Genomic DNA, 7,323 nt, shown 5'->3' with positions numbered 1-7,323 from the left:
AAATAGAGCCTACAACTCTCCCGAAAGGAGAGAAAAGTCTTCCGGTCTCCTGAGAACCGGTCAGGCAACTTGAGGTGGGGTTCAAGAGGTGAGGCGAGGGGCACTACCATGGTAGCATCAGGCTGGTTGACCCTCTGAGCCAGGGCCTGGACCTGTAGGGAGAGACCCTGAATTTGCTGAGCCAGGGTCTCAAGGGGGTCCATAGTAGTGTCAGGGACCAGGGTAGACTAGGTATATAGGCTTGTGAATATGTAATGATGGGGGTATTGAAACAGACAAGTGAGCCCTAATCTACCTGCCACTCAGTCCCTGCCTACTTGCAACGGGCCGCCCTAGGCGACAGGGGTACAACTGGGCGACGGTCCCTACACTCAATAAGTGCACGACAGACAAACAGACAAGGGAAAACAGAACCTAAGGGAAACGGGGCAGTTGCCCACGGCAACACCGTGAGCAACAAGAGTAGTAAACGAGCCGAGTCAAACCAGGAGAGTACGAGGTGCCAAACGCAGAGCAGGAGAGTAGTGAACAAGCCGAGTCAAACCAGGAGAGCACGAGGTACCAAACGCAGAGCAGGAGAGTAGTCAGTAAGCCAGGGTCAATACGAAGCAGGGACAAATAGTACAAGAAGCTCCAGCAGGGCCAGGAAACCAACAGAGAAGATTCATAAGCAAGGAGGAACAGGAAAGGCAGGTATAAATAGACAGAGGGCGGGAGCTAGCTCCATCTGGCCAGGCTGCGATAGGCTCTCACACTCCTAAGCCTGCCATCCTGAGTGGTGGAAGATGGAGTCAGTCTCACAGACCTAGAAGCAGGTGCAGACTGATTACCTATGGGCGTTGATAAAGAAGCTGTGCCTGGCAGATCCTTTACAACGCTACCTGTGAGTCACTGGATGTCACTGTGCTGTATATGGTCTACAACCCTCCTGTGTAGGACCGGTATTTACCACTATATGGTCACTGGATGTCATTGTACTGTAATCACTTATATGGTCTGTAGAGCCCCTGTTTAGGATCGACATCTATGACTATATGGTCACTATAAGGTGGTGATATAGGTTTTTGTTCAGTGGTTTTGATTCAGTAACAGTATGGTAATATTATTCAGTCACTATGTGGTCATTGTGTGGCGGAAGTATTGAGTAACTATGCAGGTAAGAGCCTATTCACATCTGCATTGGAGGCTCTGTGACAGATCTGGACGAAAATACCGGAAACCATAGCGCAGCCTGCAGCGCTTTTGTTTTTGGTATAACCACGAACACCATGACGGAAACCAGACGGTAATTTTGTGGTTCTAGTCCTCAACATAAACACTGACGCAGGTGTGAACAGGCCTGAAGCGGGATTAGTTTGCGTGTACGATCCCAACCTGAAAACACAACCAGCTGCCGTCTTTTAACAATTTAAAGCCCGGTTACCTCTGCCGCCTTTATAGCATAGGTGGAGGTAAACAGGTTAAGGATGGGCCACTACTCTTGGTCCAGTGCTGTGTGCTTGCCCCCCTAAGCTAAAATTTGTGGCCTGCACCTACCATCTTGGGGTAAAATTTTTTGGTAGCTTTATATTCCAATGTTCTGGAGAAGATGTGACCAAAAAACAGAATATCTGTATTTTTTAAAAATATTTTTCTTACAAAGTTTACCGCGCAGGATAAATTATGTGATTATTTTTGTGTATTTATGGATGTGGCAATACCAGTTGTGTATAGGTTTATATATTTTTTTAATAATGACTTTATAAAGAGAGAGTGGCAATTTTTGTTTTTTCTTTTTTTAAAGCATTTTTTTTAGTTTTTTGTCCCACTAGGGGACTTGAAGATCCGATCACCTCTTAGCTGGTATAATACACTGCATTCTGGCAGGGCCTAATAGGCTTCTGTACATGGCAGGCCAGGAGGCCATTGTTAGGCCTCCAGATGTAATAGCAACCATTGGCACCCCCGCGATCGCCTGCTATTGTACAGAAGAAGCCCCCTCCTTCTGTCAACCACTTAGATGCTGCACTCGCTATTGACTTTGTCGACTTAGGGGTTATACGGCCTATCAGGAGGCGGTTCTAGTTGAAACCTATGACAGAGACCCCTGCCGTTCTCTGTTTTGTAGGATACAGACTTACAATCACTGTATCACGCCGCCGCTCCTGCCTGTTAATCTTAAAGGCTAAAAGAGGCCTCATCTGCTCTGCTTGTTGTGCAATTCACCGGGTTGGGTGAATATAAATTTTATTTGCGCATTAAAAATATTTTTAAACAAAAATAATTGGTTTTTGCCTCTCCGCTTTCCAAGAGCCGTAATTTTTGCATTGTTCCGTCAATATCACTGTATAAGGGCTTTTTTTTTTGCCAGACGAGTTATTTTCTTTAATGGCACCATTTTTGGGTACATATGATATATTGATTAACTTTTATTATATTTTTTTGTGGGGGGTAAAAAAAACCTCTTTTGCCATGTTTATTTATTTATTTTTTACGGTCTTCACCATGCTGTTTAAATAATGTGTTAACTTTATTGCTCTGGTCGTTACTATCGTGGCGATACCACATATGTGTATTTTTTTTCCCACTTGTACAAAATAAAACCCACTTTTTATGAAAAAAATGGTTTTGTTTCATTTTTACTGTATATGTAAATGCCCGAGTTGTACGTTTTATGGGTGCGATTACGTTTAAGAAAGCCAGTGGAATTGACCACATTGATTTGAGAATTCTTTGAGATGATAGAAACTTCCCCAGAGGGTTTAGTGTGACCCTACTGTCTGTATTCGAAGTATCTATCAGCAGGTAGAGTGGACAGAGCAATATTCTGCAGTTCTCCAGAGAGGTCAGTGGTGTAATAATCTGCAGAATATATCACTATGTATCTGTCACGAGGTAGAGGAGCAATGTTCTGCAGATCCCTAGAGAGGTCAGTGGTGTAAAAATCTGCAGAATATAGCACTATGTATCTGTTAGGAGGTAGAGAGAACAGAGCAATATTCTGCAGATCTCCAGAGAGGTCAAAGGTGTAATAATCTGCAGCATATATCACTATGTATCTGTCAGGAGGTAGAGAGAACAGAGCAATGTTCTGCAGATCTCTAGAGAAGTCAGTGGTGTAATAAACTGAAGACTATACCACTATGTATCTGTCAGGAGGTAGAGGAGCAATGTTCTGCAGATCTCCAGAGAGGTCAGTGGTGTAATAATCTGCAGAATATATCACTATGTATCTGTCAGGAGGTAGAGGAGTAATGTTCTGCAGATCTCCAGAGAGGTCAGTGGTGTAATAATCTGCAGAATATATCACTATGTATCTGTCAGGAGCTAGAGGAGCAATGTTCTGCAGATCTCTAGAGAGGTCAGTGGTGTAATAATCTGCAGAATATATCACTATATATCTGTCAGGAGGTAGAGGAGCAATGTTCTGCAGATCTCTAGAGAGGTCAGTGGTGTAATAATCTGCAGAATATATCACTATCTATCTGTCAGGAGGTAGAGGAGTAATGTTCGGCAGATCTCCAGAGAGGTCAGTTGTGTAATAATCTGCAGAATATATCACTATGTATCTGTCAGGAGGTAGAAGAGCAATTTTCTGCAGTTCTCCAGAGTTGTCAGTGGTGTAATAATCTGCAGGATATATCACTATCTATCTGTCAGGAGGTAGAGAGAACAGAGCAATGTTCTGCAGATCTCTAGAGAAGTCAGTGGTGTAATAATCTGCAGAATATATCACTATGTATCTGTCAAGAGGTAGAGGAGCAATGTTCTGCAGTTCTCCAGAGTTTTCAGTGGTGTAATAATCTGCAGAATATATCACTATGTATCTGTCAGGAGGTAGAGGAGTAATGTTCTGCAGATCTCTAGAGAGGTCAGTGGTGTAATAATCTGCAGAATATATCACTATCTATCTGTCAGGAGGTAGAGGAGCAATGTTCTGCAGATCTCTAGAGAGGTCAGTGGTGTAATAATCTGCAGACTATATCACTATGTATCTGTCAGGAGGTAGAGGAGTAATGTTCTGCAGTTCTCCAGAGTTGTCAGTGGTGTAATAATCTGCAGGATATATCACTATGTATCTGTCAGGAGGTAGAGGAGTAATGTTCTGCAGATCTCCAGAGAGGTCAGTGGTGTAATAATCTGCAGAATATATCACTAATTATCTGTCAGGAGGTAGAGGAGTAATGTTCTGCTGATTTCCAGAGAGGTCAGTGGTGTAATAATCTGCAGAATATATCACTATGTATCTGTCAGGGGGTTGAGGAGCAATGTTCTGCAGATCTCTAGAGAGGTTAGTGGTGTAATAATCTGCAGAATATATCACTATGTAGCTGTCAGGAGGTAAAGGAGCAATGTTCTGCAGATCTCTAGAAAAGTCAGTGGTGTAATAATTTGCAGAATATATCACTATCTATCTGTCAGGAGGTAGAGGAGCAATGTTCTGCAGATCTCTAGAGAGGTCAGTGGTGTAATAATCTGCAGAATATATCACTATATATCTGTCAGGAGGTAGAGAGGACAGAGCAATGTTCTGCAGATCTCTTGAGAGGTCAGTGGTGTAATAATCTGCAGAATATATCACTATATATCTGTCAGGAGGTAGAGAGAACAGAGCAATGTTCTGCAGATCTCTAGAGAGGTCAGTGGTGTAATAATCTGCAGACTATATCACTATGTATCTGTCAGGGGGTAGAGGAGCAATGTTCTGCAGATCTCTAGAGAGGTTAGTGGTGTAATAATCTGCAGAATATATCACTATTGATTAGACAAGATGTCTCACAGGACAAATACATATAAAGGTGGGAAAAACACTCATCCACCCATATGGAAAATTAGAGATAAGGACTCTAACAATATATGATAAACCGGAGAAACAGAGTCCATATATATCAATGTATGAAACAACTAAATATCTTTATTGAAAAACAGGAATAAAATACATTAAATGACATAGACAGAGAATCCAAAAATAGTCCTTACATGGATCACAGATGTGTACATTGAGTCTATATATATATATATATTAGAAAACACTGATGGTATACACAGTTACTATGACTCAATGTGACTCCCACATGGGGTGCATTACCATAGGGATGGTATCAAAGTATGAATTGTATGAAAAAAGGCAATATGCCTAACTCTGAAAAGGTCTGTGGTGACTAGAGAGTAAGTAATTATTGCCTGAAAAAATGGCAAAAAAAAAAAAAAAGCCAGATGTAGATCCAGAGTATGCACTTACCCATGTATGGGAGGTGGAGTGTGACCCAGCAGTATAGGATAGCGCCCCGACGCGCGTTTCGCCCGTAGCTTTCTCAAGGGGTGCAGATGTTATATGTGGATCGATAGAGTCATCTGATCTCCCCTCTGCCAATCAGGAGCCGATCTAAGCGGCGCCTGACTGTGACGGAACTTGGATATCGCCGCCGGACATCAGTGACCCACTGCGCATGCGCGAGTCCCGGGACGCGTCACCAGGGAAACAGCGCAGGCGCAGAGAGCCATATTGAAAGACCGGCAGACGAACACCAAGTCCTACCTATTTCTTATAGGTCCCATCTAGGGGGCCAAGAAGTGTGAGTATATATTAACAAGATTTTAGTTCTGTGGGATGCTCGACCTACGCTCGCTGAGCATAGCCATTTAGTCTCTATGTAAAGTGTCAAATTTGTTAACAGGTTAAATCCCTGTATGTTAGCACCATCTAGTGGTTATATTTGAAAGTGGGCAGTTTATGTAAAAAAGAATTAATGAATGAAATATAAATGTGTGGTATGTTGTGAACATGGTGTCAATGTGGACAGAAAAATTAAGTGCAAATATGAGTAATTGTAAATCGTTACGAGATACAAATACATTACATATATATGTAACAGTGAGTATAAAAGGTTATAATCCTCAGATAAATTAATATATACATAAAACACTGTAATCAGAGGAATACACGTGATATAATTAATGAAACAAAAGTGATTAGGGCAGAAAGTAAGAAACAAGCAACACAACAAAGTAGACAAATGTTGAGGTGCATATTAAATCACAAAAAAGTATATATATAATAAGTAATAAGGGGACAAATAATCCAGTATATAAAATACAAATCACATGTAATCACAAAAGGACAAAAAAATCCCATACAAATGTAAAAGCAGTGATAGTGAATAAAAAAGACAATAAAAAAGAGAGAAATTTTAATCGAGCATTCTTTTTTCTTTTCCACGGCAAATCTTGGAATCCGTATTGGTCGCAGAGATGAAAATATCAGATTTAAATAGAAGTACGAATCTGAGCACTATCGAAGAAACAACAAAAAAGCACTTTAATATCATTTTAAAACATCAAAAAAATTAAAAACCTAGGTAGAGATATCACAGAAAGGCTGCAAAACTCAAACTTTCATTTAAACCCAAAGGGGTCATGGTATCAAGGACTGCAATCCATCTGCATTCTTTTTGGGCCAACAAGGTCTTCGCATCTCCACCTCTGACACCACAGTGTACCCGGTCGATCCCCCTAACCTTAAAGCTTTTGGGGTCTCCTCCATGACAGAGCTTAAAATGTTTAGGGATGGTTTTAAGTATGGTTAGATCCTCAATTTCTTTTGCCGCCACTATGTCCCTAACATGCTCTCTAACTCGGATTTTAAGTTGTCTTGTGGTGAGGCCCACATAGATTTTGGGACAACCACACGTGGCATAATAAACCACATGATTAGTGTTGCAGGATATGTACTCAAGAATTTTGAAGGTACGTTCACCACTTGTGGATGTAAATGTGGTTGATCGTACCACATTCACACAAGCCACACAATCACCACATGGGTAGCACCCCTGAATAGGGCCTCTGGTCGAAAAGGGCTGTAATTGTTTGGGCACGTAGTGGCTTTTAATAAGGATATCCTTGAGGTTCATAGACCTCCTTGCCGTCATCTGGGGATTTTTTGGTAGAGAGGACACAAAGGCCTGTTCAGTCTGCAGTACAGGCCAGTGTTTCTTTAAAATTGACCGCATCAGTTCCCATTGGTTGTTGAAGGTTGAGATAAACCTGACCACATAATTATCCTTCATCCTGACCTTAGCAGGATGTAATAACGTCCGTCTGTCGGTATTTTTTGCCCGTCTATAACCATTTTTGATACATCTGTTACTGTATCCTCTTTCCTGGAATCGTGATTTTAAGTCTTTGGCCTGATTCTCAAAACTGACCTCTGATGAGCAGATCCGCCTCATCCTGAGAAATTGACCAACCGGGACAGCCTTAACAGTGGAATGTATGTGTGCCGATGTAGCGTGTAATAATGAGTTGGTAGACGTCTCTTTTCTGAACACATCCGTCCGCAGCACC

Source organism: Rhinoderma darwinii, chromosome 12 (assembly GCF_050947455.1).
Source record: "Rhinoderma darwinii isolate aRhiDar2 chromosome 12, aRhiDar2.hap1, whole genome shotgun sequence".
Taxonomy (NCBI): Eukaryota; Metazoa; Chordata; class Amphibia; order Anura; family Rhinodermatidae; genus Rhinoderma; species Rhinoderma darwinii.
The sequence above is the reverse complement of the archived record's forward strand: the minus strand, read 5'-3'. Positions refer to the sequence as shown.